The sequence below is a fragment of the Neophocaena asiaeorientalis genome, unplaced genomic scaffold (genome assembly GCF_003031525.2).
Source record: "Neophocaena asiaeorientalis asiaeorientalis breed wild unplaced genomic scaffold, Neophocaena_asiaeorientalis_V1.1 scaffold633, whole genome shotgun sequence".
Classification (NCBI taxonomy): domain Eukaryota; kingdom Metazoa; phylum Chordata; class Mammalia; order Artiodactyla; family Phocoenidae; genus Neophocaena; species Neophocaena asiaeorientalis.
Genome location: NW_020173395.1, coordinates 617,983 through 644,171, shown reverse-complemented (window position 1 = coordinate 644,171; position 26,189 = coordinate 617,983).

Sequence of the window (26,189 nt, the reverse complement as noted above, 5' to 3'; positions counted from 1 at the left end):
TTCCCGTCAGTAAAATGACCTCTAAGTTTACTTCCAAACCCCAAATCCACTGTTTCTTAAACAGTCCATTTTCTTGAAAGAGGAGCTCTCCTGGGCGTGATGGTCTGAAGCCATACAAGACATGTGGAGGCGGGTGGGCCTTCAGCAAGGTTCTCTCCTGCACGTACAACGGGAAAAGTGACAGGACAATGGCCCCAGAGAGTCGGGAGCTGGCAAGGCCAGTGGCATCTCTGAAAAAGATTAAAATCCTGGGACTTCCCTGGCGGTCCAGCGGTTAAGACTCCATCTGTGCTCCCACTGCAGCGGGCATGGATTTGATCTCTGGTTGGATAACTAAGATCCCACATGCCGCACGATGCGGCCCAGAAAAAAGAAGGGAAGAAAAAGGATGAATATTCTCCCAGAAATGGCATGGCGTCGATGGAAGTGGTAGTTATCTAATGCCAGTGGGCCAAGCAGGCCACGTAGAGGGTCAGAAGAGTCAGATGTTTACCCGACATATGAGAAAATATTAAACATGCTAACAAAAGTCAGGATCCTTGGGATAGAAAAAAAGCCTTTAACAGAAAATGATAGAAGTTTTTTTGATGTAAAACTGGCCAAGATGATAAGCAGAAAAACACTGTAAAAAAAAAAAAAAATGTCCAAAGCATCTCCAAGTATGATGGAGGCATGAGATGTAAAGGACCATGAATACAAGTGCATGGGTGCCACGTCCTATGGCACAATGAGCCGTTACTTACCGATGGGTCAATAGCCAGCTTTATACCAAGGGAATCAAAGGCACAGCCCCATCCCTGGCCTCAGGGAGGTTACCGTCTAGGTGGGAGGTGAGGATGGGGGGATTCACGTGGCTGGCTTCTGCCTCAGAGCTGCACCCTGGACATGCAGAGGAATCACCGGGTGTATTAGTCAGCATGGGCTGCCATGCAAATCCCACAGGCTGAGTGGCTTCGATAACAGAAACTTATATTCTCAGTTCTTGAGACTGGAAATCCAAGATCAAAGAGTTAGGAGGTTGGTTTCTTCTGAGGCCTCTCTCCTTGGCTTGTAGACGGCCGTCTTCTCCCTGTATCTTTACATGGTCTTCCCTCTGTGGTTCTGTGTCTTCATCTCCTCTTCGTAACCAGACACAGTCATATTGGATTAGTGCCCATCTTAATTAATTACCTCATTAAAAGCCCTGTGTCCAAATACAGTCACGTTCCTCGGAATGCACTGGGGGTTAGGGCTTCAGCATATGAGTATAGCGGGGAGAACACAGTTCAGCCCATACCTCGTGGAAAGCGTTTGAAAGTACTGACATTCAGACTCCACCTTCAGAGATTCAGAGACTTGGGTTTGGCCTGAAGCCCAAACTATTTTTTAGTATTTAAAAATGTTTTCAGTTTCTTTCTTTTTTAAAGCTCCCCAGCTGATTCTCAGCCAACGTTGAATACCACTGAGCTAAAGTAACAGCCGGACACGATTGGATGCCAACTGCGTGCCAACCCACACGATGATGTGAAGTCTTAGTACAACAGAGGTTCGTCAAAGGAGTGTCTGGCCGTCACGGCCAGAGGATTTGACAGAGACTTCCCAGTGGGTGGAAGGGATAGGAAGACATACATTGACAGAGCAGGGCGAGGCCTCCAGCAACTTTGCAAGTGGGGCCTTGCTTGATATAGTGAACATCTGCCTCTCAGGAGGGGTGGCATTGCCTGGTTTGAGGGAGAAGGGGCTGTAAATAAAGCAGCCACCACAGTCGGGAACCATGGTGGGCTTCTAAGCGCGAGCGCGATGTAAACACGGTGATCGCCCAGGATCAGCCAGCCAGCAGGACGGATCAGAGGGCCTGTGGGGAGTAACGCCCAGGCAGGGATATTGTCATGGCAACAGTACCTACACACACACACACACACACACACACACACCCATGAGGGGAGGGGCGCTTCCTCAACGCATAGTGAATATGCAACCACGGCTCAGCAAGCTCACAAAGCCTAAAGAATTCTTAACTGGACATAAGAAGTCATAGAGTATGTAATCCTTTCTGCAGTTCAAAACAAGAATAATGCAGCTATGCTGTTACAGGAGAGGACAGAGGTTCTATGTGAGGCAGAGGGAGGGATGAAAGCACACCGAGGACGGCTCTGGAACACTGAGGATGTTCTGCTTCTCTCTTTTTTTTTTTAATTTTTGTTTTCATTTTGTTTTTGTATTGAAGTATAGTTGAATTACTGTGTTGGTGATGTTCTGACTCTTGATCTGCGTGCTGCTTGTATTGGCTCATTTACTGATAACTCATCCAGCTTCCTACTCCTGATTTATATGCTATTTTGTACGTAGTTATATTTCAATAAAAATGAAGTTAAATTTTAAAAAAGCTTCATGATATCCCATTGAAGAGATTTACCACACATGTGTAACTAATACCCTATGGGTGGGCATTTTCCCACTGAGGTTATTATATACGACACTGAAATAAATGCCCTCCGTGTCCCCTGCATCGGCAGGCGGACCCTCAACCACTGCGCCACCAGGGAAGCCCCCCCAAATTTTTTTTAAAGAACTCTTAAAGCCCACATGTGTAAAACTCTTTTCAGCTTACAAAGTGATTATATGTATATTATATAAATACATACATGTAAGTTAATATTTATTTATAGAACAATTTTTAAATAATATATTAATATAATAGCCTTTAAATAATATAAATATATATACATAAGTGTTATCTCACTGCTCCTACAGTGACCTACAAGGAGAGGAAAGGCCAGGAAACCCCACTGAACAACGGAGAAGTGGTGAGTGGGCAGAGTTCCAGGGTTTGTCGGTCTCTCGGCCCCGGGTCATGGATGTGGATGCCCTAGGAAGCCTTCCTCGGCCCTCGGCCTGCAGACTCTGCCTTCTCGTCCCCAGTGCGGCCTCCATACGTTGATGAGGGCTGGTTGAAAGCAAAGGAGGAGCAGCCCATTCTTGACGAAATGGAAACCAAGGACGGCCGGCCCTTAAAGGTTCTGTACCCACCGAGGGGAAGATACTGTGACCGCAAGTGTCTGCTTTCAAAAACAGGAAGGGGGAAACCAGCCCAGGGCAGATCTGGAATCGTTCCATGGAAGTGGAATGAATAACTCCAAATCCTGCTTTCTCTGGCACTCACGGTGGCCTCCGTGAGCCGGGCAGCTTGCTTCCTCGAGAATGTTTTTGTCATTTTGTCATCGTGCCTCTCACAGTGGGGGGCGATGGGGGAGGGGCGTGGGAGGGGCCACCGGGGGAGGGGCGTGGGAGGGGCCACCAGAGGCCGGGTCCTGCTGAGGAAGGAAAGGGAGAGAAGATGGGGCAGACCCAGCCCTGGGAGGAGGCCCGGGGGTGCAGGCTGGAGAGCTCTGATTTCACAGTCCTGTCACTGTGTTAGTCAGGGTTCTCTAGAGAAACAGAACCAATGGGATACATACAGATTCACAGAAAGAGATTCGTCACAGAGGACTGGAGCATATGATCACGGAGGCTGAGAAGTCCCACGGTCTGCCGTCTGCAAGCTGGAGGCCCAGGAGAAACAGGGATGTCATCAAACTGAGTCCAAAGGCCTGAGAACAAGTTACAAGTCCTAGTAGAGGCTGAAAGCCCGAGAACCGTGAGCACAGGTGTCCAAGGGCAGGCGAAGACAGCTGTCCCAGCGCAAGCAGAGAGAGAATTCTCCTTCCTCTTTTTTATCCTATCCAGGCTCTCTATGGATTGGAAGATTCCTACCCCCATCAGTGAAGACTGTCTTCTTTACTCAGTTGACGATTCAAATGCTAATCTCTTCCAGAAACACCCTCACAGACACAGACTCAGAAATAAAATTTTACCCGCTACCTGAGCACCCCTTAGCCTTATCAAGTTGACACACAAAATTAACCATCCCACACCGGTTCTAACAAGTGACACAGAATAACCTGGGGAAGCCATAGGGTGCAAGAACCAAGTCCCCTGATTACGTTTAGGTGTAACCGGCCAGCACTCCACTCGTGACCCTTCGCTGGAATGGAGGCCGAACCTTCTACTTCAGCCTTTTCTCTTCTGGAAAATGGATGGAAGCAGTTTGTGTGTGATGTCTGGAAGCAGTTTGTGTGTGATATCTGGAAGCAGAAGAGGCTGCAAAGAGACAGACCTTGAATCTGGAGCTCGCTGGGCAACCGTCCAACCTTCAAAGCTGCGCTGTTTCCTCCCTGCGCAGGGGGGATAACGGTGTTTACCGGGAAGTCTGTGGTGATGTTATGAAGCACCTGGCACGTAGTAGGACATCAATAAAGATTAGGTCTCCCTTTCGGTTTAGCTTATTGGTAAACAGCTCTTGGCTACACGATCCAACCTATTGATTTATGTGATTATCTCCAGGCAAGATTCAGGGGAGGGGATGCCCCATCTCATCCCCATTTCCTTCTTCTGCCCCTAACTCCTTCAGCACTTTATCTCTTCCTGTCTCGTTCTCACACTGACTGTATAATTGTCACGTGTGCGCACAGCTTATCTCTCCTGCTATACTAGGAGATGGTTGGGAGTGAGAACTAGGCCATTTATTTTGGGGTCCCCAGTGCATGGCACACTGCAGCACCTTGAGGTGCTCAGGAAATGTGTGTTGAGTGCCGGAATGAATAACTGCATGAACGTTCATGGGGCAGAATGGCCTATGATTCTCCACCTAAGGTCAATATAGGGTCAGTGAGGTCAATGTTAGGATTTAAAAGCATTTGAGGGACCTTTGATGGTTCTGACACTGTTTGGAGCCGAGAATGACCTTTGAGACTGCTCGGTCCATCCATCAGAGTCGTCAGTTTCTTCTCACTCCTCCTTGGGCTGAGACTGCGAAACATGAGCTGTACCCCGGCCACTGCCCTTGCGTATCTATTATGTTGGACTGGGCCCCCCCGAGAAGCTCAGGGCCTGGGGCCACTGAACCCCGGGTGCTAATCTGACAGGGAAGGTCAGTATCTGATGTACCTCTCTGTGTCAGTCAGGGTCCCCGTGGGAGACACAGGATGCAATCAAAGGGTTAATTGAAGGGAGTTTAGGGAAAACACATGGGTAGCGTGTCCAACACTCTGTGTCCACCAAGGGACAGAAATGTGCCTAGGAGACAGTATCAGTGAGAAGCCGATGCTGCCCCTATGTCTGAAGGGGCACGGGGAAGAGAGAGAACTGCTGGTGCAGTGAGAGCTGAAGCTACACAGCGGCCACCCGGTGGCCTTGAGTGGAAGAATGCAGACATTGTCAAAGCTATGACCTGACAGGGAAGGGGGAACCAAATACTGCAACCTCTCTCTCCCCTTTCCCTCTGATCTCCTGCTCGTGCCTCCCACTGGCCAAATCCAACCAGAAGCCAGAGGGCCAGGGAGCCTGAGAGGTAATCCATAGAGGTCAAACTCCTAGGTCAAAGGACTAAGAATAGATCAGGAAGGGCAGATGGAGATTTAACAAGCCAAACACCTCAAAGGAGATCAGCTTCCAGCCAGAGGAAACCCTGGGCAGGGTCACCAGTAGCATCCTGGAGACTTTGAGTACATTTTGGCTCCATAAATTCTCTCCACAGCCCTTCTACACGCCAGGCACTGCTGGGAGTCATAAGCCTGCCCAGAGGAATTCACAGTCCTGGAAAAGAAGCAAAATGACCTCTTTTTTTACCCTTCTTGAGTCTGTTATCAACCTAGAGCAACAGGTGGGGCTCCAAAGCTCCAGACGGCTGTGACCTGAGCTACCCTGGAAAGTTCTCCAGACCTACATCACGATCTACAGCTACATCAAGATCATATGAACTCCAGTGACCATGAATTCGTGGTGGGTCACTATCTACCAGGCTTTTTCATATTATTGTATATAATCCCCACATAGTCCCATGAGGGATGCAAGAACTAATATCTCTTTCCACCATCCCTACATTTTTTCAGGTGGGGAAACTGATTGACAGCTGAGAGGGGAACCCAGGCTTTACGACCCTAGAAACCCTGTCCTCTCTCTTCACCCATGAACAAGGGTGTCTGCGGGCCTGACCAGGCTCCCAAATTCACCCTGCTCCCCAGCTAGTCCTGAGGTGGCCTCAGCCTCCTGAGGCAGAGTAGACAGGGCTCAGAGGGTCAGGCTGGACCACACCACAGCTGTCTGAACAGAAAGAGAGGTGATGGGTGCATGGAACAGGGTAGAGTCCTCATGTCACGCAGCACCGGCTGGGAGAAAATGTTCTTTTGGCTCTTCTCTGATACCACCCCAATCGCTCACCTCCTATGTGAGCTCAACCACGTGTCTACTCCTCTCTTCAGGAAACAGTTCGGAAAACATGCTCTCCCAGGATCCAAGTAGGAGCCGCAACCAGGGCTGGGGACAACAGCAGGAAGATGCTCAGCACATGGACCACCAGAATAAGATGCACCCTACAGGCCAACCTCATCTTCAACTGGCATCTGTGAGGCTTCTGCAAACACATGAGCTGACCCTCTGTGACTGTGACAGACTTAGGAAGATCAAATCAAAGAGCGTGAAACAGCCAGAGTGTAGAAGGTGGGTGTTGGGTCCGGTGTTGCTGCATGGGGAGAACTTGGTTTCCATGACTATCCAGGGCCGCCCCCAAAGTCACTGGCACTTCTTGGGTACCACTTGCTGGAGCTGAAGGAGGCTCCGGGTTTGGCAGGGCAGCTGGCAGAAGTGTACCAAGTCCCTGGGCTCTTGCTGGATTTGGACACCATCCAAGAGGCTGTGGGACATCCCAACAAGAATCACGTGTACAGGCATGGTGGCAGTGGCTGTAGTTGAACCCACCAGGTCTGGGGACCCCACCCCACCCGTGGGCAGAGCAAATCCACCTCCGGGCATTATGGCTCTTCCACCTGGTATCAGCCCACCCAACCTCAATGGGGATTCCCCCTCCTCCAGGGAGACTATTAGACGTGACCTCTCCAGTCTCCTTGGGACCCTCTTCACCAGGAATTAGGGGCCCACCTCCCTCAGAAATGCAGTACCTGGAGTACTGCTGAGCCTTCTCAGTCACTTTTTTCCTGAAATGCCCCTTGTGAAAGTGTGTAGGGTGATTGTGAGCTTTTTGTCTCCTCTTTGCAACATTAACATGGGCCAACAATCCATGCACAGAGCAATTGAATTGAGTGGGGAAAACAAGCAAAGGCTTGAGAGTCAGAAGCCTGGGTCTTCATCCTAATTCTGCCACAGACCAATCCTTGTCCTGAGGAAGTCGCTTTACCTCTCTGGGAAAGTCGGGGAGAAAACGGAGGCCCCTACTTGGGGAACCCGCCTGGTGCTTTCCAAGTAACCCTTGAGCCTCAGTAGCCATGACTGCATTAGCTCTCCTGTGAGGAGACCCTTCTGGCACCCTGCACCCCACCAAAGCTGATCTCTGGGCACCTTACACACCTTTCCATCCCCACCCACCCCAGAGACCCAGTGTTTTTGTATGAGACCAATTCATTCCTTCATTGGGCAATGACTTATTGAAGACCTACTAAGTTCTGGGCCTTGTCAATAAGGAAGACTAGGTGACTTCTCAGGACAGAGGAGTTCTTTAAGGGTCTACTCTCCCAGCAACTGTGAAACTGAGACAGGGAAAACCCTTTGATTTAAGCAGCACAAATAGCATCCCATCTCCTTCGCTCCTCTCTTCCCTTCCCCTCCTGGCACAGAGCTGTTGGTCAAGGAAATGGTTGGTGAGGGTGATGGGGTATTTGTGGAGAAGGTGGAGGATGTGGGAGTTCTTTGTACTGTTCTTGCAACTTTTCAATGGCTTTGGAACTACTTCAGAATAAATCTGACTTACTTAAAGAGCACAAACAGTGGAGGCTCGGGATCGGGTGGAGACCAGTGGGTGGAATGCTTAGGGGCAGTAGGCACAAGAAGACCCTATCCCCCCACCCCGGTCAGGCCACCGCACTGACCTATGGAAAACACCATTTCCATTGCAGCGGCCGGCACAGGCTGAGAGAACCAGGCTGGGGGACGGGCTTGGGCTCCTGTCCGGCTTCGCCACTAATTCCGTCATTTATTCAACAGCTCTCTGTGGATGACCCGCCTTCTACCAGGTACAGTGTGGAATGCTGTGTGGGTGTGGATGAATTGCTTCCCATCTCTGGGCCTTGGTTTCCTAAACTCTAAAACGAGTTATTTGGACTCAGTGATGCTTATGGGTCTTTCTAATGCTCACCCTTTCTGAGTCCATAACAAAGGCTCTGGGCCATCTCATGTCTGGACCTTGAAAAGGGGTGCTGGGGGCTTTCGGGGTAGGTTAAGACTTGCTTTATCCAGCATACAGAAGGCAAAGGGAAGAGAAGCAGGTTTGGAGTCAGCCAGACCCCCTCGATGTTCCAGGGCTACCCTTTAACATCTGTAAACCTTGAACTTGGACTAATGAATGAACCTGTCTGCACCTGGTCACCTCTCCTGTATGAAGTGGTGACATCAACATCTGCCCTCAGGGTTGTGTTGGGGATTCCCTGAGCCCTCGCTCAATGCCTTCCCTCTTCCCCTTCCCCCTCAAATCGCATCTCAGGGCCCTGCCAGCCCCGAGGAGCCTGCTTCGCAATGACCTCTTTGGATGAAAGGCGCTGGGGCAACAGGAAGGACTGTTGTTTTAACTGCTCTGCGTTTCCTCCCTTTGTCTCCAGCATTATAAACAAGCCTATTCCCCAAAGCCACATCTGATAATCCAGCTGCAGGAGGTCAGTGGTCAAGCAATCAGAAATGCTCTTAGCCGGGATTAGGTAATTCAGAGCTGGGTTTGATGACTGCAGCAGGTTGGAACCAACCCATCCTTGATGACACCAAGGCTGTCTGGGCACAGATGCCCCTTGAGAAGATGCCAGATGCCCAAACAGAGCAGGAGTGCCTGGGGCAAGGGTCAGCCTGTCCACACGGCTCCCTGAGACAGCTCCCAAGACAGCCCAGCCTCAGGACCTGAGGCCATGACCAAAGGCCCTGCTTGGGGAGGTCCTTATCAATATACAAAACACTTTCACCCATCTCAGCTGATCCTTGCAGCTACCTTGTGAGGGAGATAGACAGGCAGAGCGTTTAGAAGGAAAGAACCTGGGCCCAGAGAAGAGACGGGCCTGCTGAGGGCCCACAGAGCAGGGAAAAAGAGAGCAGAACCCTCTGGATCAGGTTTCTGGACCCAGACAGTCAGAGACATCAGCCTCCCAGGCTTGTCACAGAATCTGTTGAGTGACAGGGTCCTGTTGCCCCTGAGTGGAGCGAGCCCGCAATCTCCTTCAGTATTTCTCTAATGCACTGAAAGCAAAGGCCAATTAGGTGATACACTTAAAGAACACGTACTGTGTGTGATGTTATGTGGGGACCCGAAGACTCCTCTGGCATTAAATGGAGGCATTAAATGGAGGACTAAACATATCAATAACAAATATACTCAAAAGAACTCCCCCTTTAGTCAGCCAACCCACGTGATGTATACCAGTTGCTCTAGTTAATTACAGCTCAGCTGAGCTTTCCGGCAGGGAAAGAGTTAATAGAGCTGTTATTTGTGGTCACTTATCTCCCGCATAAGCTCTTATTTCCCTAAATTGGTTGAGACAGGAGAGGAAAGAGAAGGGGGGAAATAGGAAGAGAGAGAGGAAAAATGGATTAGTTTCAAGATCAAAAGATGCTCAGAGATCCAAAAGGAAATACAAGCTCCGGGGGTGGGGGGATTTTCAGGACTCTGTATCCTCTTGATAAGGAACTAGTTCTTGGGATGGTCCCGCCCTCCTGTCTACAGCCCCAGGCCCGGGTCCCCTCTGCAGTGAGAGCAGGCGATGCCCTCACTCCAGGAGCTGGTGAGCAGCTTAGACCCCCACAGACCCAGACCCGGGAAAAAGCCCTAAATCCATGACAAGAAAGAACAGCTAGGAAACACCTACTTTGTTTCAGGTATGGCTTATGTCGATGACAAGTGTGAACACAAAAATATTGGCTCAGCTCACCTATGCAAAGTAAACACACATTCAAACATATTTCCATGTATCCACAGGCACCCGTGATCCTCACTGAGGCCTAAACTAAGAGTAAAGCAGTGTGGTTAACCTTGATGATAAAAGTATAAGTGGAGGGATGAAGTCGGAGATCTTCCTGGATGCCGGGGGCTTAGGAATTTGAGACTGTTTCATGTGGAAAAAACATTGAAGGAAGAACTGCAATAATTCATTGCCTTGATTATTTTCTCACAAAATTAGATTAAAACTTCTCAAACTGTTCGAGGTTTGGAATTTTGGGGACCAGAGCTGAGGACAAATAAGGGAGTTCGCCAGATAGAGGGATGCAGATAAAACCCATTAGCTGTTCAACAGATTGATGGAGGAACTACCCATGGGGAGCTGGGGCCAGGCATTCTCACCCCTGCTCTCTGATGGAGCAGGCACGTGTTATTTCTGCTGAGGCTCTTTGCTCACCCTTCGTTCTGGTCCTTGTAGCCCCATCACCAGCAGGAAAGGTGATGCAGCAGAGAGAGAGAGAGGGAGAGAGAGAGAGACATTGACAGGACCTACAGATATTTTGTAATCCAGGATTCATGTAATGCAGCCCTATCCTAGGTGTGTCAACCTGTCCCATCTCTTTCCTTTTGCTTCTTGCCAATGTTTTTAATCTATTTAGTAAACCATGCTATTTGAGCATCTCATTGTGAGCCTATTTCACGACCCCTGGGAAAACTTGGCTGAACACTATTTACACTCTACCAAAGCATCAAAATATCCCTAGACAACAAATCCAAAAGATGAAGGGCATTTAACTTGGCAAAGACAAAATGAAAAGCATTTCAAGTAGAAGGGATGGCATGGGCAAAGGCCCTGGGGCATTTCCCTCCTTTTAGGGGATGGTATTGGCAGAATGTTGCATGGGATGTATTTATTATAGGCTTCTAAATGGTTAGGGTTTTTTTGTTTGTCTTTTGGTTCTACTCTATTCTAGTTAAAAACAAAACAAAAAATAAAGCTATTTTGGAATGATCTGGTCATAGGAAAGAAAGTACTAAAAGTGGAAGGTTCTAGAGTGAAGTTGACAGGGGCCTTGGACAGGCCCAGGATGTAAACCTGCATAACCCAAATGCTTCACTCTGTCCCTTTCGTCTTAACAATGATACTGTTCTGACAGTGAGGCCTCATCTATCTCACATAGTTGGAGAAGGAGCCATTTTACAGAAGTCAACTTTGCAGATAACAAAAGTTTACTTTGTAAAGCACTAAGACTTTTTTTTTCTTTGCTGTAAGTCATTCCAAAATTTTGTGGAAGAATTTGTAAGTAGGAAAGAGGTTGTGTCATAATATTAACCTCTAAAATAAAATACAACATTTTTCATACAATATGTAGCAGATGCAATGCCACGGCTCACCAAATCCTGTATCATATTCCTTCTTCCTATGCATGACCACACTTTCTGTCCCCTTGCAGGTAGGTGGGCCACGTGACCAGCTCTCACCAATGAAATGTGGACAAACATGACGCGTGTCATCACTACGCTGAGGCAGTGAATGTGGAGGCCTCAGGTTGGGACAGAAGAGCCAATCAGAGCAGCTTTGATCCCTGAGTCACCACTTATAACACAATAGCCCCAGAAGGTTGTCTGGATTGGCAACAATTCTGTGTAAATAAGAAAGAAACGGGCTTCCCTGGTGGCGCAGTGGTTGAGAGTCCGCCTGCCGATGCGGGGGACGCGGATTCGTGCCCCGGTCCGGGAAGATCCCACATGCCGCGGAGCGGCTGGGCCCGTGAGCCATGGCCGCTGAGCCTGCGCGTCCGGAGCCTGTGCTCCACAACGGGAGAGGCCACAACAGTGAGAGGCCTGCGTACCGCCAAAAAAAAAAAAAAAAGAAGGAACAAACTATTGATGCACACAACACATTGTGATGTAAAGTATTACGTACTGTATGATGACATTCATATAACCATCTTGAAATGACAAAATCATAGAAACGGAGAAGAGGTGAATGGTTGGTGGGGTTAAGGAGAGAAGAGAGTGTGGCCATAATGGGGTAAAATGAGGGATCCTTGTGGTGATGACAAGTTCTGTGCCTCTACTGCATCAGTGTCAATATCTTGGATGTGACATTGTGCTACAGTTCTATGAGATGCTACCTTTGGGGGAAACTGGGTAAAGGGTACGGGAGAGCTCTCTGTATTATTTTTACACCTGCATATAGATCTACAGTTAATTCAAAATAAAAGGTTTAAGTTTTTAAAGAACGACAGAGATAAAAATTATTACCATGTGTGGCAGGGTTAAATATCTATTCTGCCCTTTTTCCTAATCACTGAAGTCCTATATATTGGAGCTGCGATATATCCAGTTAATAAAACTACATTTCCCAGATTCTTTTTTCAGATGGGAATGCCCAATGAGTTTTAAGCCAAAGTCATTTGCAGGAACTTCTAGGAAACTTCTTTCAAGGTTGCTAAAACTCTTTTCCCTCACTCCTTTCTCTTTCCAGATTCCAGGAACATGTACAAGATGGCTGGAGCTACGTACAGCATTTTACCACCACAATGACATCCAGGACTAAGGATAAAGGACAGAAAGAGCTTGGATACCAATGGCTGTATCTGAGACACCATACCAGCCCAGGACTGCCTCTGAGTTTCTCATTTAAGAAGAACAAAAATAATTGGGAATTTGAGAGTGAGGGAGAAGAAGAGAGAATAGTGAATTGTACTGGTTAAGATCCGGAGAGAAAATTTTTGAGAAGCTTCTAGGAAAGTCTGGGGGGAAATGATCAATGAAGATCTGTTGGATGTTTTGCTGTGAAATAACCTCCTTGGGGCCTTTAGGGAAGTTTTAGTAAAGAGTTGGCTTTTGAAAAATTATTTTTAAAATAACAGAACAGTGTTTCCCTGAGTGTGACAGCATGCTGAGAGGTGCCACCAAGCAGCCCAAGTGTATCTGGGTTACACCCAAATGGCCTACACGCCCAGGGTGTCCTGAGCTGTACCATACTGATGTTCAGTAATGTAAGTGAAAGATAAGAAGAAAGCAGGTGATTTTAGGAGGCACGGGCAGAAGAACGTCTGTTCTAGCAAAACTATGATCAACTTTTTAAAAGTACAAAAAGTAATTTTTAAGAGGAAAGTCAGGGAGGTTCTTTTTCTCCTTTTTTTTTTCCTGCAGACCTGACCTTCAGTCAAGGTACAATGAAGCTTAGAGCTACACAGGTGCAGTCAAGTTTTGTTTTTTCTCCCCACTTACTAGTTACGTAATTTTGGGTAAATTAGCCAGTACCCCAAACCTCTGTTTGCTCATCTGAAAAAGAAAAGAAAAATGACCCCTAGTTCTACATGAGAGCATGCATTTGAAAATTCCAGCACACAGTAGATACTCATGCCAATTCTGACCCTCTTCTAACCGTTCCTAATCCAACTTCTTCCCTAGCATGACCAATCTACTGTGAGCTACCTGAAAGACTTGAGGATTGAGAGACACATTCCTAGCTTCTCAGAAAGGAGGAGAAAGCATTTATACTAATGTCTTGGGGGTGGGGGTGGGGGGCAGAAGCAGGGTCTTCCCATCTGTTTCTCTTGCCAGGTAACACAGAGTCTGGAAGAGGCTGGAATGTGGTCTCTCCTGCCTGGGAGAGGAAAGCCAATCCTTGCATCAAGAAAGAGAAGATCCTGGTTCGGCCAACAACCTAACGTGGGTGCTGCAAAAACACTCCTTTCTCGCCCGAGGCTTGCTGACTACCTCTCACGTGGGCAGGTGGTGGTACGAGGCAAAGCCTCCTGTTCCAGGAATGTGTTGACAGATCCATGGAAATTCAGAGAATGGAAGCAACTGGAATGTTACAAAAAAACTGATTTACAAGACCAGAGGAATAAAACTGGATACACTGTGTGTCATTCTGGCAAACAAGGCCAGGGGTGGGTGGAAGGAGGTGGGGAGGTAGTCAGGGAAAGTAGCAGAACGTTCCAGCAGAATGTTCCAGCATCAAGGGCGTGTGTCGCCAGGGACTGGTTTGGGATGTGAGGAGACCCTACTGGGTTCGGAGATCATCCAGCCCAATTCTGCCGTCTGGGGAAGCTTGCCTGCCCTGGCTCTCTTCTCCAGGAGGACCAAAGCTCCATTCAAGGACTGGGCAACTGGCACCATAGAGAGAGTGCTCAGGACCGGGGCTGGGTGACCCGGATGCTGTCTCCCTGGGGCGGTGAGGACCCAGGGACTCCACATCTCTGGACTTCTTATTTCTTCTCTAAAAAGTGACAAGGCTGGACAAGGTGGTCCCAAAAGAGTCTGCCCATCTTCAAAGTCTGTGATTCTGCAGGAAGCCAGCCGCTCTCCTGAACTGTAGGGAAGCCTATGGCAGTCCATCCCTGCCTCCCCTGCTGCCCTTAGAAGGTGCACACGAGACAACACGGGTCTGATTCACCCCTGCTCTCAACTATGCAGAGAGCTGTGATGACTAAGAGCTGACCAGGTCAAGGTGAGGTTACCACATCCACGAAGCGAGACATGGAACCGGCCCTTTCCCTGTCGAGCTTTTGACTGGTCTGTTCACCTCTCTGGACCTTAGCTTTTTCATCAATAAAACAAAAAACAAGTGCCTGCCTATTTCACGGGCTTTCCGTGAGGATGCCATGAAGCTGGTGATGGTGGGAGCTCTGTGGATGCCAGGGCAGTAGTTCTCACACTTGGCTGTTTGGTAGAATCCACCCAGAGCCCCCTTCAGAGACCCCTACTGAGTTGGCACTTTTCTAATGTTCCCTGCGGGATTCCAGTGTACAGCCGGGGATAGAAACACTTCTCTCCAACTCTGCATAAATATGGGGGCCATTATTGCCAGTAGAGATAAAAATTTCAGTCAAGGAATTATTTAGTTTATACAAAACTAACAACCGGTTTGACCCATTTCTGTACTAATGGCTGTTTATGTTCACATTGTTCTGCATAACATTGAGTGACCGGATACGGTGCTTGCTTGGATTTCTATAACACTTCAGATTCTTGTGGAAATGAGGAAATAAACAAATAGAAAAAATAAAATCTTAAATTCATCTCTGTAAAGATCTCCAAACCAGCGGTTTCCAATCATCAGTCTTCAAGACCAAATATGTCCAAACCACCAGAGGTTTTGGTCGAAGTTACAAATTTTCCAAACTCCACTCCGTAGAGTGAGTGCAAACTTCGAAGTGGGGAAAGGGTATGGACCACCGTTCCAGGTGGTTCTGAAGCACGGCCAGGTTGGAGAATCTCTGCTAGTGTCTTCCAGGATGGGCATATCCTACCAGGAAAGAGGGCCTCCTGGAAGGAAGAGGCGGTGCGACCTTGAGCCTTCGGGTTCTGTTTACTGGGCCTTTGTGTTTCCAGCTGTGAAATGGGACCGCGTAAATGATGGGCTCTGGTGATGTTTGGGCACTTAGCCCACAGGCAGTTTGCTGTCACGTGAGGGAGTATGGCCCCTGTCGTAACAGAGCCAGGTGGAGGCCACCAGCGAACTCAGATTCACGCTGTTGCTGGCATGGCTGGCTCCCCCCTCCCTCCCGCCCCTCAACTCACTCAGAAAGCCTGATTCCCTCAGCACCCGGCAGGCCGTCCTGCCCCGTCTTCATCCCTTCCCTCAGCAGATGCAGACGGAGCCCCAGGCTCGGCACTGGGCCACACGGAGAACACGACAGAAGCCTCCCCTGCACCTTGGAGCTTAGGGTCTCGTCTGGGAAACAGGCGAGGGCCGGGCTGTGTCAGGAAAAGCAGAAAGTACCACGGGAGCAGCAGCGACGGGCGTCAGGCCCAGCAGCGTTGCTGAGAGTCCACCGTGATGGGGATCTCACAGCCTCAGTATCCGATCGTGGACGGCTCACCCTGCCAACGTGTCCTCAGGACCCACTGTTGTCATCTCCACTTGATGGTGGAGGAAACGGAGGCTCAGAGGTTTCAATGACCTAGAGGCAGGCGGCAGCTGAGGAGTGAAGCTGGGGTTGGAGCCCAGAAGCAAGGACACCAGTGCTGGTTTTCTGAATGGCTAGGTGCTCTCTGTGTCCTGTTAAGACCTTGTCTTTTAGTCACGAGCTATCGAGGGATTTTGCATACCTTACCAGGGCCCTTGGGAGGATGGACCCAGAGAAGAGGTGATGCAAGCCTTAGAAACTTCCTGGGAATTCCGGGTCCTCAGTGTGTGGTAGGAAGGGAGGGAAGGATATGAGCTCTGGGTGGGGCGCATCTCCGTGTCCCTGTGGACTCCTCGTCCCCTAGGGCGGGGTGTAGACGGAAGAAGGCCGGAGCCAGCCCCTCAAACGTCCAGGGCCCACGACAGAGCCTCCGTTGCCAGCACCTAAGGGCGGGAGGTGTGGACAGAGCCCCGGACTCAGACACAAAGGCTGGAGTTCTGAACCCACTCAGCTACTCCCTAGCTCCTAGCTAATGACTTAAGTGTGTGGTGCCTTACGTACAAAGCAAGGAGATACTGCTTGCCTCAAAGTGCTACCGTGAACACAAAAGGGTGGGTATTGACACTTTGCATGCATTTTTTTCAATTGACAGCTCTCAGCTGTCACCCCCGCCTTAGAGCTTGCTTCAGTGGAAGACAGCCTTGCCCAAGGCCATAGCCCTCACAAGGCAGCGCACATCCAATGACACATCCACTCCCAGATCTGAAGGCCTGTCCTCTTGCCCCAAGTTGGGGCTGCAGTCCCACCTTCAGACTCCCTGTGAAAATGCGCTGAGTCTCCATCAAGACTCCATGGCAGCCCAGATCGTATGGTAATCCTATGTTTAATTTTCTTAGGAACTGCTTTACTGTTTTCCATAGCAGCCGTACCATGTTGCATTTCCACCAACAGCGCACAAGGGTTCCAACGGTTCCACATCCTCACAAACACGTGTCATTTTCTGAGGTTTTTTGCTAGTAGCCATCCTAATGGCTGTTGGTTCAATATAGGTTCCCAGGCCCCTGCTAGACGTGCTGTGTTTCTTAGGTGTCCCAGGCAGTCTGACACACAGACAGGTTTGAGAACCACAGCTCTGAAATCCAGTAATCACAGCATCCCACTCCTGCACGGATCGGATACGCATTTCCAAGCTTTCAAAACAAACATCACAAGAAATGGTGCAACAGGCCTGGGACCCTAATGTCCAGAGCCCTGTGTCCTCCGTCTCCTTTGAAGTGGCCTTCAAAGTGGTCTTTGCCAATAAAACGGGAGCTTCGAACCAGCAGAGCAATAAGATCTGTTTGACTTTGCCGTTGGCTCCAACCCCCCCTTTTTTTTTTAACATCTTTATTGGAGTGTAATTGCTTTACAATGGTGTGTTAGTTTCTGCTTTATAACAAAGTGAATCAGTTATACATATACATATGTTCCCATATCTCTTCCCTCTTGCGTCTCCCTCCCTCCCACCCTCCCTATCCCACCCCTCTAGGTGGTCACAAAGCACCGAGCTGATCTCCCTGTGCTATGCGGCTGCAACTCTTGTACTGGGTATGAGACTCAGCTAGGACCTCGTTGGGAGAGATCGTTTCTACTGAGCACAGACAGACACCATACCCACACAGGGGGATCGGACCCAGTCTTCCTCCTTCTTGGTGTCTATCCTCCTCAATCCTACATGTACCGCCCCTAGGGACCGCCCCCCCCCCGGAGGGTCTCCACCACACAGCTTTCCCACCACACTTCATAGAAGCTAGGAGGGGGCTCCCGGCCCAAGGACACCCATCGCGCAGGCCTGAGGGCTCAGGGCAGTGAGGCTGCGCCATGCCCTCCCCTCCCTGCCCTGTTTCCTTACAGGGCACAGCCATTCCCGAGCCCAGACGGGAGCCTGCCCCTTAGAATAAAAACCCAGTGGGGTCTCCCCTTCCTGTAGAAAACTCCTGGATCCGCCACTCTGATGGGTCCACAAAGCTCTTACCGAGAAGAAAGACTGAGATTGGAACCACCCACAAACACGCCTGTCTCAGAGCCAGCAACCCCTATTCCACATACAAGCCTTCTTCACTCTCCCCACCCCTTCTTGCTGACCAGACCGCTTCAATTGTGGCAGTTCGAGTATGCTTTTTTTTTTAAGATTTTTTTTTTTGATGTGGACCATTTTTAAAGTCTTTACTGAATTTGTTACAACATTGCTTCTATTTTATGTTTTGGTGGGGTTTTTTTGGCCGCAAGGCATGTGGGATCCTAGCTCCCTGACCAGGGATCGAACCCACACTCCCTGCATTGGAAGGCAAAGTCTTAACCACTGGACCACCAGGGAAGTCCCTTGAGCATCTTTCTTAAGCACTTAGGTGTCTGTCAGGCTCCTGCTCTGGTACTAGGCCTACGCTGGATTCAGGAGGAAGCACCACATGCATTAGTAATGCTGTGATGTTGATTTGTAAATCCCTAGGGTCAAGCATGTTGCCTGGGAAAGACCCTGTGGCCGTTGGGTCCACAGGCTGTGGTCTTGCCCTGGCCCTCTAGACTTGGAGGACGGAGGGCTGCATCATTGCCTCTGTCTCCAGAGTGCTCAGTCCCTCTTGTAAAGGCTCACAAATACCTATTAAAACAGCTTTTTGAGATTCCGCTGGAAGCCCTTCCTAGCTGTGCCCCCAGCTACAGGAAGTTCTCCCCATGCTGTGTGGTAGACGTGCAAGTCAAGCCCTTATGAATATGGTTTTTGTTGGAAAAAGGCACGGAGTGCAGCAGACACTGATTGGGTGACCACATGTTTCATAGGCCTCTTCCCAGACACAGGGGTTGAATATTGACTTGTCTAAGCCAATCAGGCAATTCCATTTCCTTGTCATAGGGCATGTGATACAACCTTGGCCAACAAGAGTCTTCTGAGAAAGTTTTTATCCATTAAAAGGGATACAAGTCAGGGATTCATCTCTTCCTGCTTTTGATTGTTGCCAAATGTGGATGTGATGCTTGGCACCACTGCAGCCACCATGTGACCATGAGGAAAAAGCCCAAAGAATTCCAGAGTCTTAACTTGGTCAGGTCATTGAATTAATCAACTTTGAAACCACCATCCTTCTGGACTTCTTGTCAGATGAGACAACAAACCCCATGTCTGAAAGCTACTTTTAGTAGGAAATTCTGTTTCTGGCGGGCAGAAGCACCCTACCTTGCAGCAGTGGCCCAACATGCAGCTTTGAGTGAAAGGGCCCAGGGACACAGGGTAGCATTAGCCAGGATATCAATCACAAACTGGCATTATCCACATCTAGAACAGTGAACTGCCATATGATCAGCGCTGGCACACAAGATGAACCCAGGGGCCATCCTGTCATACGATGGATGAGGAAATTGAGGGTTAGGGAAGTTATAAGAATAAGACTCCACAGTTCTCTATATTTCACAAATTGCTTTTATATAGATCATCACACTTAATCTTTACAAAAATTCTGTTATTATCCTCATTTTACAAGTGAGTAAGCTAAAGCTGATGGGGAATATTAAACTATTAATAACTATGTTGTGTCCTACAGTTTATAAAGCGCTTTGCACATCATACTTTGTCTAAGTATTACCTTTCAATCCAATCTGTAAGGTGGAAGTTTATAGATGAAGAAGCAGGCTCAGAGAGGCAGCTCACTTGGGCAAAGCTCCACTAAGCTCCAGGGATGCTCTTCCCACACCAGTGGTTCTCACGGACCAGGCCCCAGACCAGCAGCCTCAGCAGCACCAGGCAACTTGTTAGAGATGCAAATTATGGGGCTCCGCCCAGACTCACTGAATCAGAATCTCCAGGGTGGAGCCCAGCCATCTCTTTTACCAAGACCTCCAGGTGATTCTGATACACACTGACGTTTGCTTGGCACCACAACTGTCTCTTTGGTGAATGGTCCAAAGTTGCCCTGCCCAGTGAGCCAGGGGTCTCCGTCAAGAGTCAAGGGCTCTTTCTAATACAGAAAAATGAGACTAAACCAAAAAAAAAAAAAAAGAGAATATGGACCCCGACCCATAAAGATAAAGGCGAAGATCACAACTGTTGTCCTAAGACTCTGTAATCGTGACGCATACACTGTGCTCTTGAGAGAAGATTGTCCTTCAACCCGGAAGAAAATATCTTAGTATTATAAGCAGAGGCAATATAGTAGACTAACAGAACTTAAGAATCCCAACCAGTGGGACGCCCAACAATATATCCCACCGAGAAGAGCTGAACACTCTTCAGAAACAGATCCATGATTCGGTGCAGAGAAGAGATAATAAATATGGATAACTTACTATGCACTGGCCATTTACAAACGTGATGTCATCTAAGCTCAAACAATCCTTCCTGGTAGGTATAATCCTGCCACGTTATCTTTAAAGAACCTGGGGCTCAGAAAGCTTAAATAACTCGCCCGAGATTCACTCGGTTAATGAGTGGTGAAATCACTATTCAAATAAAGGTCTGGTTTTCTCCAAATTCGGGATTCTTTTGGCGGCTTCACTTTATTATTGATTGTGCTACATCTGGGAGGAAACCTTTCAAAGCAGCTCACACCCAGCACCGATGTCTCGTCTGCAAACTTGAGGTTGGCTAGGTCCCCACTGAGGATCCTCTTAGCCCTCTTGGCTTCCCCGTGCCCACTCCCACAACTCTCCACCTTGTGCCCCTGCCTCCCGTCCCAGGGGTCAGGGACTGCATCACGACCGTTTTTGTAACCCTCACGGCGATTCCTTCAATGATTCCTTAAAGTACCTTTAGACATTGATGTTGGGGGAAAGCCCTGCTCCTTGGGGGATGCTGGCATTAAAAGGAACAATGTCCTCCCAGCGTGACCCCCGTGCCTCTGGCCACTGCCGGACAAATGAACCCATGATCTGAGCCAGAGTGAACATTCTTGGAGTTCCTATGTAGTTGGCTTGTATCAGCCAAGCACCTCCTGTAAGCCACAGGGTGGTTGCTCAAGAGATATTGTTCACAGATTGATTTACTGACTAATTTATACGACATACTTATCCAGTGACATAGGGATCTTGGAGGGAGTTCAGAGGAAAATAACCAATATGATTAAAGGATTGGAAAATGTGCTTTACAGGGAAAGGTTACAGGGACTGGGGTTATTGAACTTGGAGCTCGGGAGCTGCTGAGCGCTGCGTGCACACATCACCTTGCTGGAAAGAAGCGATGGCTGGTCACGTCTAACCAAGTCTCTTCCCACCTGGGAACCAGGGCCAAGAGATCAGGGCTACCTCGTGGCCAGCCAGAGCAGGGCTGGGCATTGTGGTTGCTGGTAGCAACGATCTCTCCCCGACGCCAGGTATCCCCAGCAGCACACGCACACATGCACAAACACAAGGACACCCGTGCACATACACGCACGTGCAGGCTCACATACCCCCCCACACACACACACACAGACATGCATTTAAGCACCGAGGTGCTGAAAATAGCAACAAGCTCTTCTTTCCCCCCAGGGTTGGCCGAGGCAAGCAGGCCCGTCCCAGGTCTCCGTAACTGATAAGAGGAATTCGGGATGACGTAGACACGTCTAAGAGGGCACACAGAGGACAACATGGGTTGCACTTCTCTGGAGGCTGCCCCAAGCGGGAGTGTTTGCACCGTCTGAGGGGCCCTTCTGGATGAAGGAAGGACCTGATGCCCTCCCAGGGCCCCCTCCATGGTCACACCACAGAGAGGCAGTGGCTTTTGCCCTTCCCCTTCGCCATGGAGCAGATTCCTCCTCTCTGGAGGGAGCCGTCAGCAGGGGCGTGGGGAAAGTGCAGACCCGAGGCACAGGGACAGTTTGTGGCAGTCACAACGGGCTTGGCCCTCACTGGTCGAGAGCCCTCTGCCAATCACCCTACTCCCCTGGCCTTGGTCTCTTTGTCGGCAAACCCAGGACAAGACGATGGCACTTGCCTCGCCCAGGGGTGAAGTGAAAAGAGCAACGAGGAGGAAAGAGGGTAGAGGCAGACCCGGGTTTGGCTTTGTGGCCTTTACGTAACTTAATCTCTCTGCGCCTCCCTACCTTCTTCTGTAGAAGTGGGCGCAGTGATGCTAGCCTTGAGGCCAGAAAATTCAAAGAAGCAATGTCTGGGGACCCTGACCCACTCCTTTCACTCTCTCTGTTGCCCTGGCTCCAGATCCTCTGAGAAGCAAGCGTGCCCCGACTGCCACATGGGGGTTCTCCCCCTGAAGGGGTTGAGGGGCAGCCCTGCTTCTCCAGGAGCCCGAGGAGGGTCCTCGGGAGGGATTTCTCCCTCTCTGGCTCCAGCGACTGCATTGTTCCCCCTCCAGGTCCAGGTTGTTGAACCAGACAGGCTATGATACTAACATCCTGTAAATCAACGTGCAGGAACCTGCATCTCAGCAGCGCCGTGTTTCAACATGACCAGCCCAGTAGGCGGGGGAAGAGACCCAGCCTTGCATCACACAAGCATCCCACTCAGGACGCCTGTCCCGGGGACTCAGGCAGAAGCGCCTCCCTATTGGCTGTGACTTCCCAGACCCAGATGCTCTGCCCCTCGGGTGACTGACCCTATGGGACACCAACAGCTACCTACTCACCATCCTCCGGGGGGCACAAGGGCACGGCTGGCTCCCCTGAGTCCTCTGAGCCCCAGGGAAATGTCCAGCGGAGGGAAGTCAGGCCAGTGTGGGTGCCTCCCCTCTCCCGGCCATGGTTCAGCCTCCTGGGGCCACGGGGCTGGTGGTCCTCCTCTGGAACATCCTCACGGCCGCTCTCCTTGGCCCGAGAGCCCAGAGCCCCAGCCCCCCAGAGCAGGCGTCCTGCCTACTCTGAGGCCAGACACCCGGCAGCTCTCCCCAGAAGAGAGCTGGATTATGACAAACCCAGAGAGGATTAGGGGGAAGCCATCTGCAGAGAGAATAATTAGCTTAGTGGGCTACACAGATTTTTCCTGGCCCTCTGCCCAAGGGTACACTCTTCAAGACAGTTAAACGCAGGCTGTGGGTTTGCAGAGGAGCCCTCCACACACCAGGGTGTACCAGGCTCTCCCCCGTGCCTGATTCCAGCTGCCCGCGTGGGCCACAAGCAGCCTGTACTGGCAGGGGACACTCGGGTACCCCACGGAAACACCAGTCCTGAGTAGAGGACACTAGGGGAAAAAGATAACTGGCTGGTTTCCATAACCCTGATTAAAGCAGAAAAGGAGGCCTGAAAGAACCAGCTGACAATTAAACCCACCCATCAGCTGTCTTCTCTACCAATGCTGAGTCACCAGTTTCCCCTGGGAGGACCGTCCTTACTTAGACTAAATTGACCATTTTGGCTTTACGTTGGCAGCGCTTTGGGGGAAGCCTGGAATTTTCAAATCCACCCTCTCTGAGGCCAGAAAATGAGTCTTTCCTAGGATATCGTGTTTAGGTGGTGCAGGGTTGCCTATAGGCAGGGATGAACTATGTGATCTGAAGCCTGGAAGTTTCCTCACTGGAAATTAATCAGGTTAATGAGCCACCTGTGGAAACTACCGGGCCTGAGAGTCCTGGGCCATCAAGAGGCAAAGACTTAGCCACTGTACGGTCAACATCAATATACCTGACAAATTCTGCAAACAGAATCATTCAAGGCTTGCTTCTGGCCAACGGATACAGCAGTTCAGTCCAAACAACCACGTATGAGTGGATGTGGGTTACAGGATGATGGAGATCACTCCCTGAGAAACAGAACCAACAAGATACGTATAGACATGCAGAAAGACACACAGAAAGAGAGTTATAAGGAAGGGCTGGCTCATGCACCTATGGAGGCTGAGAAGTCCCATGATCTGCTGTCTGCCAGCAGGAGAACTGATGATCTAGCTTCAGCCTAAGCCTGAAGACCTGAGAACGAGGAGAGCTGATGGAGTAAGTCTTGGTCTGAGACTGAAGACCCAAGAACCGGAAGCACCAATGTGCAAGATGGGTGTCTCAACTCAAACAGAGAGAACACATTCACCTTTCCTCCGCCAGTCTGGACGGTGCCCACTGCATTGGTGAGGTCAATCTGCTGCCCTCAGTGTACCGATTCAAACGCTAATCTCTTCCAGAAACACACCCAGAAATGACGTTTTACCAGCTATCTGGGCATCTCTTACCCAGTCAAGGTGACACATACAATTAGCCAACACACTGCACTTTCCCAAGTAATTTTAATAAGTTAAAACAAACACAAGCGTCACTGGCTGAGCTCCATATTCTTCACGCAAAGTGCAGGATATGGGTGGCACAAAGTGCAGAATATGGGTGGCACAAAGAACTTTCAGGTGGTGTGTGTTGGCTCACGTCTATTGAGCACCTGAGAAGTGGACAACATTCATTGGTGTTCAATAACTGTCAATTCATCTGAACATGTGAATAAGCACATAAGGATAATCAAACCATTCACTGGCTTTCTTTCTCCCCCCCAGAGGAATGTGGGAAATCATTGCAAGTGAAAGGAAAATGTAATCTGTTCAATGTCCGCGTTTGGTTCACATACGTGAACCAAGTGACCGCTAAGTGGAGTGACCATATAGTTTATCAGCCAAACCAAGACACTTTGGGGAGGGAAAGAGGAAATTATCAATTACTTTGGGACGACAGGAGTGAACAAGGACTGTTCCGGGCAATTTGGACCTAGGGCTACCCTACCTAAAAGAACAACCATGTGTAAATATCTATGATTCCATGAGTTGTGTGGTCAGATAGATTTTGTCCTACAGAGAACCGATTTAAATTACTCAAAGCTGTAGAAAGGTAACTAGAATTTTGTGCCTGAGCCTCAGAAGCCTTTGAATCAATCAAAGCCTTGATATAGTCGTAAGGGATTCACGACTGTATAGGTTTCTAAGATCCTTACTATGTTCCTACTGCCTCTTTAGCCACTATTTAAGGGGCAAAGAAATCTTAGATAAGCTCACATCAAATTGTAGAGACAAGAGATAAACAAGCAAAAGTTAACTATCAATCCCAGCGTTCGACAGCCATCTGACTGGCCCAAAGCAGAGCACGCCAAGTGAATATTAGACACAGAAAGTGCCGGGAAGACTAGCGTGATTGGAGAGGTTTCACAGAGGACGATGCCATTCTTGAAACATACAAAAGAGAGGAAATTCTGATCCAGATTATATGCATGCGTGAATTCACATGCCCCCCTCCAAGTTCATAGCCATGAGAGATAAAACGAAAAAAAAAAAAAAACCAAAAAGGTATAGCTGGGTTATGGAAAAAAAAAAAAAAAAAAAACAAAAAAGGTGGCGCTGGGCTAAGAAAAAAAAAAAAAAAAAAAACCAAAAAGGTATAGCTGGGTTATGGAAAAAAAAAAAAAAAAAAGACAAACATTTCTTTTGCTCCAAATTAGAAGAAAAACATGAAGCAGTGATTACGCCTGAAACCATAGGCTGGCTGGGCTCACCCACTCTTCCTAGGAAAACAAAGCTATAAAACGTAATGCTGAGCCCCAGGGTCAGGGTATGACTTTATGACAGTGGATCTCCACTCATAAAGCAGGGGCTGCCCCCAGCGGACATGTGGCAATGGTTAGAGACATTCTCGCTGTCACAGCTGGAGGGGAGGTAGCTACTGGTATCTAGTGGGTTAGGCCAGGATGCTGCCAAACATCCTACAACGTACAGAATAGTCCCCCATGACAAAGAATTATCCAGCCCAAAAGGTCAGCAGTGCTGGAGTTGAGAAGTGATTGGCCTAATAAGTGGAGAGGGGAGGGGCCTCCTTACTGGTGACTGGGTCTGGGATATCCCCAATATCATTGTATAACAAGAACTCTAAAAATGTCATGAGTGGTTCTGACTGGAGACCAAGAAGCACATGAAGACAGCCATAAAACTACTACATGGGGAGGGGCAGCAGCGAGAGAGGGAGAGAAGACAAAGCAAAAACAAACCTCTCCCCCAAGGTAAACCTGCAAACCACAATTTAAAAGCATAAGACAAATACAGTGTAAGGAAAGACACAGATGACAAAATCAGCAATTAGAACATGAATTCACTCCAGATGAAGCTAATTCCATGAGACAGTCTGACAAAGACTTTAAAATAGACATTATCTGGGCTTCCCAGGTGGCGCAGTGCTTAAGAATCCGCCTGCCAATGCAGGGGACACGGGTTCGAGCCCTGGTCCTGGAAGATCCCACATGCCGCAGAGCAACTAAGCCTGTGCACCACAACCGCTGAGCCTGTGCTCTAGAGCCGGCATGCCACAACTACTGAAGCCCGCATGCCACAACTACTGAAGTCCATGTGCCTACAGTCCGTGCTCTGCAACAAGAGAAAGCACCGCAATGAGAAGCCCGTGCACCGCAACGAAGAGTAGCCCCCACTCGCCGCAACTAGAGAAAGCCCGCGTGCAGCAA